The sequence below is a fragment of the Mustela lutreola genome, chromosome 2 (genome assembly GCF_030435805.1).
Source record: "Mustela lutreola isolate mMusLut2 chromosome 2, mMusLut2.pri, whole genome shotgun sequence".
Taxonomy (NCBI): Eukaryota; Metazoa; Chordata; class Mammalia; order Carnivora; family Mustelidae; genus Mustela; species Mustela lutreola.
The window spans coordinates 37,241,512-37,255,768 of NC_081291.1; the positions used below are offsets into that span (position 1 = coordinate 37,241,512).

Genomic DNA, 14,257 nt, shown 5'->3' on the forward strand with positions numbered 1-14,257 from the left:
TCATCGCTAATATTTCTTTGTTTGTTCATTTTGTTTTTGTTTATATCAGTCTCTACCTTTCACCATCAGTCTGTAGATTTCATGACAGAGACCCTGATTGATTTGTTCACCACTGTATTCCCCAGGACCTAGAACAGGGCCTGGCACAGGGTAAGACGGTGTGTGGTAAGTAAGAATCTGCTGAGGGAAGGACAGTCCTAACTGCTCAGAACCTAGAGACAGTCAACAATGAAATACATTCACTAATGATTTCCATTTACACAGCATAAGTAAGGTAAAGTGAGGATGCTCCAAAACACTTCCTGAGCCTTGGTCCTGACAGGCTCCTCCCCAGCAAACAAGCTTTCCACCCTGAGAACAAGGCATGTTATTAGACTCCTCATCAGATGAGAGATTCTAGAGGAACCGGAGAGAGGTAGAAGGGTGTATCTAGGACGTTCGGACTTTGGGATCTATTGAGTGGACGGAGTTTTAGATTTCACCCAAATGATGTCAACCCCGGCTGAATAGGGCTCCTTTATATCATCTCTGGGTGTTAACTGAATATGAGCTATTGACACCCCCGTTCAGAGCATGGCCTAGACTGACACAGATGTCTCCACACGGAGTCAGCTGTGGTTTTCCCTCGAGTTGTTCCAAGATGGTGCCTACCCTCCCAACGTGCTGTCTTTGGGAGCCTCTTTTTCCCGTATCAATGAATGATTCTCCTAGCTTCGATAACCACTGGATGTCACGTAGCACCCAGGCAGTACCTTTTCTCACGCTACTGATATCCCTACGAAGTAAGAAGTGTTACTCTTTAGATTTTGTAGATGATGAAACTGAAGTGCCAAGAGGTTAGGTCACTTGTCATAGGTCGTGTTGCTATGACCTGGGGTGAACTCTCAGGTTCCATGAGCTGCACAAAAGTAGGCCTCTTGTGTGTCTCTCTCAGGTTCACTGGGTGTGGAGGACAAAGAAGAGACAGTGAAAGAGAGAGGCAGGTGGCCTAAAAGAAGCACAGGAAGAAAGGAAAATATGCTGGTGTGGGAGAATGAGAGAATTCCATTTCCCAAAGACTGAATTGAGTAACTTGAGTAATCTGACTTAGGGGAAAAAAAAGTTAATAATTAATGGCCAGTGACTGTGTGCCTGGCACTATTTTAAGCCCTTTCTTTTATTTACATGGGCTGTTTATTATTATTATTTTTTAAAGATTTTATTTACTTATTTGAGAGAGTGAGAGAGTGAGCAAGAGAGAACATGAGTGGGAGGAGGGATAGAGGGGGAGGGAGAAACCGATTCCCTGCTGAGCAGGAAGCCGAATGCAGGACTTGATCCCAGGACCCCAGGATCATGACCTGAGCCGAAGGCAGAGACTTAACTGACTGAGCCACCCCAGGCACCCCTACACAGGCTGTTTAAATTCATTTTCTATTATTTTGCATTATTTTTATTTTTATTCTTTTTATAGTCTCTACTCCCAACGTGGGGCTCGAACTCATCACCCAGAGATCAAGAGTCGTACACTCCACCAATAGAGCATGGGTGCCCCTCAATTCATTTTCATACCAAGCCTGTGAGGCAGATTCCAATACTAGCTCCATTCTCTGGATGAGAAGTCGAGGTTCAGAGAGGGTCAACGGCGGACGCCACCCTGCAAAGCCAGAGCGAGGAGGAGACACCGAAGAGTGGAAACACAGACACTCTGACTTCGGAGTCCGTGCCTTTCACTGCTGTATTGTATTCTGTTCTAAAGCATTTCCAGTCTACGAGGTCTCACATAGTCAAACAGCCAGCTTAGGCATTTCCCATATGAGCCTGACCACCAGGTAAGACACTGTTTTGGAAAAGTCTCATCCAGATTCGCCAGACCAGAGTTTCTGGGTTCAGGTCATGGCGTGGCAGCAAGGCCGGGAAAGGAGCAGGGCTTTTGCAATCCCCATTCCTTGGCTACCTCCCGGCGCTGCCCTGAAGAAACATGGGCAGGGGCTAAAATCAGCGTCTATACATTCGCTATTGATTTTCACTGGAAAGCAGATTAGAATTAATCCCCACGTGGGCTGCGGGCTGTCATGCTTATGTGAACATTCCGGACGCTGGATGACATTGATCTGGTATGTGGCCTCCTGGATCGGAGTCTACAATCGTTTGGGTTTAAGATGCAATCTGGAACACAAGGCCATGAACTCAGTGTGGGAAAGCTCTGAAACACGTTTTCACTCACTTGGTCAGCCAGGATTCGCCAAGCACTTTCCAAATGCAAGCCCTGCTCTGGGTAGTAACACGCATCGGCAAGGCTTGCTATGAGCCGGGTATCTCGGCGTTGGCACCAGTATTTGTGGCCCATACCTCCTTGCTGTTCACCGTCGGATGCTCAGCAGCCACCCTAACCTCTCCCTACAAGATACCACCAGTAACAGCTCCCGCCTGCTTGTGACAACCACACAGGTCTCTACACATTGCCCAGTGTCTATTGGACAAAATCGTCTCGGACTGAGAACACCTGCTCTAGAGGTAAGGAGAAGAAAATAAATGATTAACAATGAAATATTCTCGGACAATCACGAAGGCTCTGAAAACCTCAACTGGCAATGGACTTGAGTTCTGAGCCCCCGCGAAACTCACGTCTCTCCCAGGAGGTGTGAGAAATTAGGAAATTGATAGAGAGAACTTCTTCTGGCCTATTGCTCTGGAGAAGGGGCTCCCAATACAGATGGGAGGGATAACCATGTTTTCTGGATGTTAGCATTCAAGTGCAAGCTCCTTCTTGGCAGAAGCCGGAAAAAAGCAAATAAGAAAGGCGGACCCGCGGACAGCCACTCCTGCAGCTCCGGCAACAACTTGGCTGGGAATTTCAGTCCGCTTTGGCAGACACTCCCTGGGGAGGACATTCTCATAAAAAATGATTGCTTATCAGATTATAGCCTGATCTCTTAAGGCCAGTGAAAAGGAAGGGCAGGTTTCAAAGGAAAAAAGAGAAGAAGAAAAGAAGCAAAACTCCTTTTTAAGTCTGGAGCTGAAGGTCAGTGGGAAACACCAATTCTGTGCCTGAGAGGTGTGCCGAGATTTAGAATCAGGAGGCCTGGGGCGGGCGGGGGGACCCTGGGTATCTCAGTCGGTTAAATGTCCGACTCTTGGTTTCGGCTCAGGTCGTGATCTCAGAGTCATGAGATTGAGCCCTGCTTGGGCTCTACGCTCAGCACGGACCATTTGAAGATTCTCTTTCTCCTTCTTTCTCTTCCCCTTCCTCTGCTCACATTCACTTCCTCTCTCTCTCTCTAAAATAAATAAATAAAATCTACAAAAAAAGAATCGGGTGGCCTGGGTTGTGCCCCAGCTCTTCTGTTTAAGAGTTTGCATTGACTTTGCGGTAGCTCTCTAAATCTCAGTTTCTGCCCCTGTGAAATTAGAACGCTAAAAATCAATCTTATTTAGCTTCGTGTGTCTCTTGTATTAATATGGATTGAACCTAAAACGTACCTCAAATGTACAGACGATAATCATATCACCAGTCATACACTCTCCTTATTGGTTATAGATCAGGTGTTAGAGTCTGTGTTCCGCGCTTGGCGTGCACTGTTAGCTTTTCTCCTACCCTCGTGCACGGAGCACTAGGATCGGTGGAAATGCTCGGGAGCTGCTCAGTGCTATTATGTTAACTGTCAGTGGTGCTTTTAAGTTGGTTAAATGATTATTCTTCTCAAGGAAAAAGTTCTTCTGGATTATTAAGAGGACAAGTTGTCACATTTGAGTTGAAAATAGATCTATCTGGGGCGCCTGGGTGGCTCAGTGGTTTAAGCCTCCAGTCATGATCTTAGGTCATGGTCTCAGGGTCCTGGGATCGAGCTCCGCATCGGGCTCTCTGCTCGGCGGGGAGTCTGCTTCCTCCTCTCTCTCTCTGCCTGCCTCTCTACCTACTTATGATCTTTGCTTGTCAAATAAATAAATAAAAACTTAAAAATAAAACTGATCTACCCATTAAACCCTGGACAGAGTGGTTAACCCAAGAGATAAGGATTAAAGCCGTCCGATTTCTCCATGATAATCAACAGACTAACTCAAAAACTGCCATTTTTAACTGTGCTGTATGCCCAGCTGGGGAAATGCTTATAAATTCTTTGTCTTTCTCTGACTGCGACCAGGTTGTATCTTGGGCTGGCTACTTATGTTCTCCGCAGCATGAAGTAGAATTAAATACGCTGACCTGCTCTGTGTCATGTGCTTTGACCTACATCTTATCTACTTTATCTACTGAATTCTTTTTTTTTCTTTTTAATTTTATTTATTTATTTGACACAGAGAGAGAGCACGTGCATGAGCAGTAGGGAGAGGCAGAGAGAGAGGGAGAGGCGGAAACAGGCTCTCCACTGAGCAGGGAGCCCAATGTCGGACTCGATCCCAGGACCCTGGGATCATGACCTGAGCCGAAGGCAGATGCTTCATGACGGAGCCACCCAGGCGCCCCTCAAATGTTTATTTTCAAAAAACCACGCAGGATATATCTGCCATTCTTTTCCAGAAAGAAACATCCTCCTTGCTTAAAACCAGTTGTTAGGCTGTATTTTTAGACGTCAGGGTACAGTATCGAGTCGAAAAAGAAAAAGAAAAAAAATGGGAGGACACAGATATTATAAACAGGAAAAGTCACCAAGTGTAACCAAGAAAAGCCAGGAGCACGGCTCCTGGTTCGCGGGGGGAGTTCAGTTCTTGTCTGCAGCTCAGGCTGACCAGAAATGAAGCCCTCCTGTCAGCTTGTAGAAAATGGAAATTCTGGCTTTGGTGATTACGCAAGTAGCAGACACTCCTGTGGTTTGGAAACTCTTTGCTTTGCCAACTGTCAGTTTTCTTTTATCCCGTGAAAAACAGCCTGTAGGAATGAGCAAGAGTACTGCGTCTTTCAAAAACTTGAAAGTTAAGACAAGCACCGCTCGGGTGAAAGGATTTTAAAAATAAACGGCCGTCCTTGTAACTGAAAGATATTCTAGGTACTGTTTATTCTCTGTACAGCACATTTGGAAATCTGGGCTGAATGTAAGCCATTCACAGGGCACATAAATCACATATATTGCCCTGGAAACCTAAAACTGAACAGAAATTAATTAGAAAACCAAAATCAACTTTACATTTGTTTCAGGGTACACATTCATTGTCAGAGTTTTCACATTTCCATTTTTCATTAACGCCTGTAAGAAAGTCTCTGATTTATGCTTTTCAAAGTCTCTTTGTTCTTTGTGGTCCAAGTACAAGTAGAGGCTGAAATCAGTCCTTTAGAAGTTTATAAATATTACAAATGGATTGTATTAGGTCCAGAGCCCTGGATGGGTTGGTAGAAATGTCACATTTGAGTAGGGAATTTAGAAAAGCATTAACAAACTGTGAAAACGGAAACGTCAAGCACACCGAAGACAATACAGAAAATTTCTTAATCCTAAATGTCCAGGACTCATTTTATCATCAGAGTAGAAACACCCCCTTCTCAACCTACAGGTTTCTAATAGTTCGTGAAGAAACTTTTTGGTTACTTAATGCAGGCAATGTTGATCACATGAGATGACGTCTGTTTTTGAAGCTAACATAGGTGTCGGAGATTAAAACAAAACAAAACAAAACTGGAAGGCCACAGGTCAAGGAGACAAAGGAAATACGAAAAAGGAGCCCTGAACAATTTCTGGGCCAGAATCAGAAAACACAACGAGGGGAAAGGAATCCTTTGAGAGAATGGTGACTCTCCACATATCCAAGAGTCTACTGCCCCTTTTCAAGCTGGTTGTGAAGCACAACCCAATATTAAAAATTACAGTATATAAAATGGGCGCCTGGGTGGCTCAGTGGGTGAAAGCCTCTGCCTTCAGCTCGGGTCGTGATCTCAGGGTCCTTGGATCGAGCCCTACGTTGGGCTCTTTGCTCTGCGGGGAGCCTGCTTCCCCCTCTCTCTCTGCCTGCCTCTCTGCCTACTTGTGATCTCTTTCTCTCTGTCAAATAAATAAATAGATTAAAAAAAATCTGAAAATAATGTTATATAAAATTACAGTATATAAACTTATGAATTAAATAATGAAGTAACAATAATAGAAGGAAGAAATAGAATGAAAAAATAATTTAGTAATGAAATAATTACATTAAGATACAGGTAATAAGGCATGTCTGGCTATGTCAGTTGGTGGAGCAGGTGACTCTTGATCTCGGGGTCATCAATTCAAGCCCCACGTTGGCTCTGGAGCTTAAGTAAAAAAAAAATTACAGGTGCACCTGGGTGGCTCAGTCATTAAGCATCTGCCTTCGGCTCAGATCATGGTCTCAGGGTCCTAGGATCAAGCCCCACATCGGGCTCCCTGCTCAGCGGGAAGCCTGCTTCTCCCTCTCCCTCTGCTGTTCCCCTTACTGGTATTCCTGCTCTCACTGTCTCTCTCTGTCCAATACATAAATAAAATCTTTAAAAAAATTACAGATAATAAACCCTCAAAAGTCATCATTTCCAGTTATTTGGCTATGTTTTACTGTTCTCTTTGCTCTTGAGGTTATTTATGTCTACTGAGTCGGTGTGACAGCAATGTTCACCTCTTCCCAATCAAGGAGGTTAAGGTGGTCACAGGAGATCGGCCAAGGTGAGGGTCTTCACACCACAGAAACTGGCAAGTGCCACCCATCAGTGCCCTTTTCCCCAGAGAGCCGCTGAGGAAAGGTGTGCCAGCACACCCTCTAGAAGCCTGAGAGAGAGGGCTCAGAGAAAGGATGAGGTACAGGGCACCATGTCTGGATACTGAAGCCACCAAGACACCAGGTGAAGACGGGACCGCAGAGTCTTCGGCTTCAGACAGAATCGCATCGAGAGCTCAGCCCACTTTTCTAAGACTTACTTGTCACATCCTGACAGTGGGACTCATAATACCTGCCCACAGAGCACCGAGCCTGTCAACACGTTCATTGTCACTTGCTTTTCTGGCTTCTTTTGCCCCTGGAATGCAAATTTCACTCACTGCTGCCCTCCTAGCCCCTATACCAGTGCCCAGCCCGTCGTGGGGCTTACTAAATATGTGTGGAATGAATCAATTTCCCTTTATTTCCATCTGCTGCTCCGCTTCTGAGTTTTCTCTCTCTTTCTGTCAAGGTCTCGCTGGCCAATGAGTGACTCCTTTGCCTCTTAACTGCCGGATCCCAACCAGCTGTGAAGCTATCTTGCTATCCTTCTGGAATATCTCAAAGCACTAGAACTCTTCTTCCTGCTGCCGGGGGCCACGGTGACCTTAAAGCACAGGTGAAAGATGGTTCCAGCTTTTTCATTCACAAGCAGAACTGAGCACGTGTCATTATGCTCTGTCGGCAAGTTTCCCCCAACTTGTACAGCCGCTCTGTTTCAATCTCGGTTCCGCTCTGCCTCCTGCAGAACGGACAAGTCTTGTGAGAGGAAATCTCTCTCACCAGCATGCACAGCTGTCTCCAGGGAACCAAATATTTTCCCCTGTGGCCCTGCCTCAGCATTGCTTCTTGGACTTGCTGTTCTGGAATAACCTTTCTGAAGGCGGTGAGGGGCTGGGTCATTAAAAAAAAAAAAAAAAAAAAAAAAAAAAAAAAAAAAAAAGCATGGGCGCTTCTGGTAAGAGTCGCCTGGATGGTGGCTTCTGCAAACTCACTGGGAAATCATTAAATGCTGGAATTCCTAGAGCCTTTTCAATCATAGTCGAGGCAGTGGGGGGTGATCACACCTGGTGCCAGGAGTTGGTGTGGGATCAGCCCTTCAGAATTCAGACGGATATGATGTCTCCGCCTGACTCTGCCTCTAACTAGCTGGAAACTTCCAGCAAGTCCCTTACACTCTCTGGAAATTCTCTGGGAATATTTTTGCATTGTGCCCTGTAAGCATTCCATAAGAAGCAGCTAGTACTACGTATTATTCCAGAAGTGTGAAGGTCAAGAGTACAGGCTCTGGGGTCAGACAGACCAGGGTTCAAGCCCCAGCTCGGCTCTTCAGTTCCTGTGTGGCCTTGTTCGGGTTACCTCGCTTCTCTTCCGCCTTTTTTTCCCCATCTGGAAATGAGAATAATAATAGCACCCACTTCCCAGGCCCCGGGGGCGGGGGGATGGTGATCACATAAGCCAATATGCATAAAACGCTTTGCAGAGTACATGCAACTTTTAGTGGTATTACTACACCTTTCATTAATAAAGACCAAGCAATTGCTATCCACTCCCTCAGAGTAGAGGTCCTCGAAGGCCGTGTTCCAGTGCGAGCAGATCCTACTGTGCCCTGGTACTCTGTTGCAGAGAAAGGAACAGGTAGCTTGGGCCACCCCAGAGTTGGTCTGAATGTTCTAATTAGGAGTAATATCATTTTGCCTGTCTAGAGTGCTTTGAACTTTCAAAGTACCTTCACTTCTCTTTGATTCTTTTAAATATTACACATTTTAATATGCCAGAGTGTCATACCCCCATTTTACAGGAGAGGCCAATGAGGCCCAAGGAAGGGGTCTGACCTCTCTATGGTCACACAGCTAGACAGAGCCACGACTCCAGACTGGATCCTGCTTTCTCCTGCCTCAGTCTCCTGACCCTTATAAAATATTCAGCCAGAAGTAAAGTTAGGAAAAAAACCCTCTAAAATACAAGGCCGGTCCTACCTACAATGCTTCCTCTTGTGTATTCCATAGTGGGAAGGCTTCTGTTAATGTTAAATTAGAATTGTAAAGAGAACGGAGCTCTTCCCATCCAGGGGTGCCTTGGAGGGTCTGCAGTGCTCCGTCAGTGAGGACCTGGTTGCCCCCAGGACTCACACTGCCAGTCCCCAAAGTGTTTTCTTAGACTGAAGTCAATGAAAAGAAATGCACTTTTAAAAAATTAGAGAATTTTAAAACAGCCCTGGAGATCAAAGCCCGGGGTTTTCTGGCTTGGGAACCATTATTCTAACTACTGACACCTTTTGAGTCCTGAAGGGCTTAAGGCACTGGAACAGGGAAGAGATTTATCAAAGAGAAGTGATTTATTTAAACAAGAAAAGTGGATCCTGTGGGGCTGGCAGGGATGGAACGTAGGGAACCTGCAGAAATCACCCTCAGATTTCCATGAATATTGTGGCTGGGAATCAGGAGTATTTGTAGAACAAAATTATATAAAATTATATAAATGGCCATCATAATGCCATTCTTTCTATGTTGCAGCTAATTGATGTTCTGCTTAAATTCATTAAATTGACCACCTACTCAAATTCATACATGTCTCCTTCCTCTGCAACGACAGTGGTTAAAGTTGCTAACAAAAACGACATTGGGACACCTGGGTGGCTCGGTTGGTTAACCATCAGCTCTTGATTTTTCAGCTCAGGTTGTGATCTCAGGGTCTTGGGATTGAGCTCTGTGTGGGGGTTCCTCACTCAGGGGGGAGTCTGCTTGAGATTCTCTCCCTCCCTCTGCCCCTCTCTCTGCTCATGCACTTTCACTCTCTAAACAAACAAACAAACAAATAAATAATCTTTAAAAAACTCTAAAAACTTCATTGAAGCCAGCAGGGCTATTTTTCTTTTTTTCCTGCAAATGGATGTTATTCTAATTTTATCACTGTTTCCCTCTAATTATATAATACCAAATTTCCACCAAATTGTAAACACTGTCCATTTTGCTGGCTTCATTCATCGGCTGGTGTTGTTTGCTTTACAATGAATGCGTATTTTTTGAGCACCTACTCTCTGTCAGGCTCTCCTGGATAAAATAATAATTGCACATTCTTGTTTGGTGGGAGGGGAGTCAGACAGAGGACTACGATGCTATAATGGCAGCGACCACTAATTATTTCCAGACGTCAGTGACCTTCCTGCTTTCCTAAATCAAGATAGGGCAGAAGGGAAAAGGGCACACCTTTTCACATCAGTGTCTGGTAGAATTCCCTGGGATGCTGGAAATGCTCTGGGGCGAGGGGACTGCTGGGTATGGCTGACGCTCTAATGATGATGGAGCTATGGCCAGGGGTGTCAGCCTCGAGGAGAGGCCCCAGAGGAGGAGAAGGAAAAAGGTACCCTTTATAGCCTCTTTACTTCCTTGCTCTGGGGCCTTGGGCATTTGGTGAAATGTTTTTAGCCACCGTTTTCTCATCTGTAAAATGGGAGGATATGACTATCTATAATCCTTCGCAGTGATCTCCCCATCTGAAATGAATGGGGTTTTCCTCCCCTTTTTTCCTGCTTATGGTAACCGTGGGAGAAAATTAAGTTGTAGGATTGCAATTTGGAAAAATTTGCTTCTTCCCCCTGCCTGTTAGAGGACGCAGGTGGAGTGGTGGGGGGTAATCTGCTGGACCCAGGATATGTGACAGCTCTATACCTGCGAGGTGCCCTCACTTAATGACCCTTGGAGTTCAGGGGTGCTTACTCAGGAGGTCTGAAGTCTCAAAGTCTGGCTTCACATCTCAGCATGACCACTTTATCAACTGTGTGATTACCAACCACTTCTGCATTCACTAATATTTACCAAGCTCTAGTTAGGTGCCAGAATTTATCACAGACTCTAGATATTCAGCAAGGATACAGCCAAGGAGCTCCTTTCTTAAAGGCCCACTAGTAGAGGAGAGAGCCAACAAACTAGGAAACTAACCAATACCAGGATGATTTCAGATCATGCTGGGTGCCACGAAAATAAGAAAACAGAATAGGGGGCGCCTGGGTGGCTCAGTGGGTTAAGCCGCTGCCTTTGGCTCAGGTCGTGATCTCAGGGTCCTGGGATCAAGTCCCGCATCGGGCTCTCTGCTCAGCGGGGAGCCTGCTTCCTCCTCTCAATCTCTCTGCCTGCCTCTCTGCCTACTTGTGATCTCTCTCTGTCAAATAAATAAATAAATAAAATCTTTAAAAAAAAAAAAAAAGAAAACAGAATAATGTGATACAGTAAAGTTATTACTTTAGAGTAATCAGGAAGGGGCATTTGAGGAAATGATACTTAATCTGAGTTGGGAATGGTAAGGAGTTGGACTTGGGAATATTTGGGAAAAGAACATTCCAGAAAGAGGATCAAATAAGCGCTAATGCCCTGTGGTAGGAGTATGCTTTGTTTAAGATACGCTGCACAACTTTTTTTCATTATTGCACTCTCAAGGAAACTCTAGACATTCCACACACCGCCCACCACCCCTTCCCTCCTCCTCTATGAAACTTTAAAACCACAGATACATTGTATTCCTATTGGGTGCAGTTCAGCTTTGGAAGGACACAAACTATTATAATATCTAAGGGGTTTTTTTTTGCCCCCCAAGAACCAAGCTTCACTCCCTTGGGAGTGAAGTCTCACCACTAAGAATTAACAGTTTAAGAAAAAAAAAAAAAAATGGCAGCAAGTGTGGTTGAGAGCTGAGTGGCCAAAAGGAAAAGGACGGGAGACAAGGTCACAGAGTTAATAAGGGGCTCATCAGTGGTCCTCGAAGTGTATTCCCCATCAACCAGAGCTTGCTAGAAATGCAGAATGGTGTTCAGCCATCTGCTTTAGCAAGCCCTCTGGGCCAGTGGGATACGTACTGATGTCTGGAAAACACTGGGCTATGTCATTTACTTCACTGTGGGCCATACATGGTAAGGAGAGCGGGCTTTATTTTAGATGCAGGGGAAGGCTATCGGAGGCTTTTAGGTATGGGCGATACATGACCCGGGGACAACTATAATAGAAAAATCTTGTTACTATGAGATAAGGGCAAGGAGAGGCAAAAATCGGAGAGAGGGAAACAAGTCTTCTGGCTCATATCTGTGACATGGAGATACGACTGAGCCAACTTCCTAAAATTGTTGCGAGCATCAAATGAATGAATACAAGTAAAGAACTTAGCACAGTGCTTGGCACATAGTAAGCACCCAATAATTATTAAAGCCGTTCTGGTTTGCCTCTTATTTCTCTCTTTCAAACACCCACTGGCTAGATGTATCCAAAAAAAGATCTCCCAATCCCTTTAGATCCCTCTATTTTTGTCAGTGTTAACCGACTCGGCTGCCGCTGGGCTGGTCAAGTATCCCTATGGGCCAGTAAATCAATAACATACAAGGCTGCTTCAGGTCACGGGGAAAGTCATGGTGTTCTATTCAACCTCTTTTTTACCACGAGATTTAACTGTTGGGCTAGGAAAGGAAACTTAATGTAAAAACCAAGCTTTAGAATCAGTTCTGTCATTAACTTTGGATGGGTTTCTGACTAATAGGAAGTGCCCTAGGCAGGGAGGCAACACAGTGTTGGGTTAAGCACGCTTGGACTTTGACACTGGGCAACCGGTGCTGTGTGCCTGCTCCAGCGTGTGAGCCATGAGGATGATGATGATGGTGGTGACGTTGATGACAATGGTGTTGATCCCTGGACCTGCCACAGGTACAACATGGCTGTGTGAACCATCAGGGCGCCTGCCGTTCCGCGGGCGCCGGGAGAGGCGAAAAACATATTTGGCTTAGAAAAGACCTCAATGGGTCAGGTTGATGATGTACATGAAAGAACCTTAAGCAGGTCGTTTTCTGAAAGACTCTTGCCAGCTCAGGAAAGCTCCATCCACTCAGTGTCTTTATATCATAGGCATGGAAGGTTCCCAAGAGGGTCTTGATGGTAGGTAGGTAGGTAGGTGCTAGTACTCTTCAGAACTGACCTAAAGTGCCCATCCTTAGTGCCCAGCTAAAGTGCCCACCTTGCCCTGTCCCCCTGCTTCCTGCCCAGCCATGCCTTCCCTCTCTGGGTTCCAGCCACCTGGTCCTCTTCTAGATTTTCCTCTGTGTGATCTCCTTCCCACCTCAAAGCACAAGAGAGTAGGGAAAGTGCACTCTAACCCAGCTGGGCCAACCCAATTTATCCTTAAAAATATAGATTAAAAGTCATTTTACCATCGAAGCCACAAACTGTGTACTTGTTATGATTGAAGACTCCAGAGTCACATTATTAGGGGCTCAAATCCTGATTCAGCTAATTAGCTAGCAGCACAACCAGGGGCAATCGACCTCATCCCTTTGTTCCTCAGTTTCCTGATCTGCATAAGGGACACAACAGTGGTGCCTTGCTCTGAGGTTTAAATGAGCTGGTGTACACAGAGTGTCTGGAATAGCTCTGGGCTCTGTAACTGTTATTACGAGTGCTACTTTTTCTTTTAGCTCTCTGTACTTCTCTTTGCAGCACTTTTCACAATTGAAATTAAATAATGATATAATTTGTTTATAGGATCTTCGTCCAGGGACCCTGTCTGTCTCTTCATCCCTCTCCTCCAGCTTGTACATGCACCCTGTCAAACCAGCTGGTCATGGGGCGCCCGGGTGGCTCAGTCAGTGAAGCATCTGCCTTTGGCTCAGGATCCCAGGATCCTAGGTTCGAGTCCTGCATCAGTCTCCCTGCTCAGCGGAGGACCTGTTTCTCCCTCTGCTTCTGCTGCCACTCTCCCTGCTTATGCTTTCTTTGTCGAATAAATAAATAAAATCTTAAAAATAAAACAAGACAACCAGCTGCTCAGTAAACCACTTGAATGAAGGAATGGAGTTATTTCATTCATTTTTGAAAAATTGAGAAGCCATATAGTCTTTCTGCATGTAAAATATTTAAAAGGATTACTAGTTACAAGTAGTTTATTTTAAAAAGAAGAAAGAAGGGCGCCTGGGTGGCTCAGTGGGTTAAAGCCTCTGCCTTCGGCTCAGGTCATGATCCCAGGGTCCTGGGATTGAGTCCTGCATCAGGCTCTCTGCTCAGGGGAGAGCCTGCTTCCCCCTCTCTCTTTGCCTGCCTCTCTGCCTACTTGTGATCTCTCTATGTCAAATAAATAAATAAAATCTTAAAAAAAGAAGAAGAAGAAGAAAGAAAAGATTTTTAAAAAGATAATCAATGCAAAGCAAGATTTGGGGGCCTATTGGAGCTCGGTACCTGCTCTAATAAAGAGGGGTGCTTGCACTTTGAGGGGGGCGCTTGGGGATCTCTGTTACCACAAACAACATCCTATGGCTTCAGCTCAAATGTAGTGGTTACTGCAAAAATCTCTGCAGATTTTCAGACGAATCCCTGAAGCCAGATGGCAGTACTAATGGTGAGTGCAGCAATTACCTTCACATCCCCCTAGAGTGACCTGACTCTCAGCTCAACACAAGGCCAAGTACCAAGAGGGAGCCTGCCTCCTCCACACCCTGCTTGTTGCTAAAGTTCTGACTCCTGCTCCCAGAGGACCGGTATAAATAGGCTGCAGAGGAGCAGATGGAAAGACTTGGCTCTTAGATCCTGAATGCCTTCTGTGGAGCCCATGTCAATTCAGGAACACCATACTTCAAGGGATAAACCGAAGGTTCCAGAAAAACTCATTT

The 14,257-nt window shown here is 45.3% G+C and overlaps 1 protein-coding gene and 1 long non-coding RNA gene across 6 annotated transcripts in view; one reads left to right on the forward strand and one right to left on the reverse strand.

Annotated features, from left to right (window-relative positions):
• FRMD4B (FERM domain containing 4B) overlaps window positions 1–14,257 on the reverse strand; it is a 323,466-nt gene that overhangs the window by 127,389 nt on the left and 181,820 nt on the right. The gene's annotated exons all lie outside the window — the stretch shown is intronic.
• Window positions 2,221–13,435, forward strand: LOC131824119 (uncharacterized). Its single transcript, XR_009350755.1, has 2 exons — window positions 2,221–3,004; window positions 13,137–13,435. It is a non-coding gene; the product is annotated as an uncharacterized LOC131824119 (long non-coding RNA).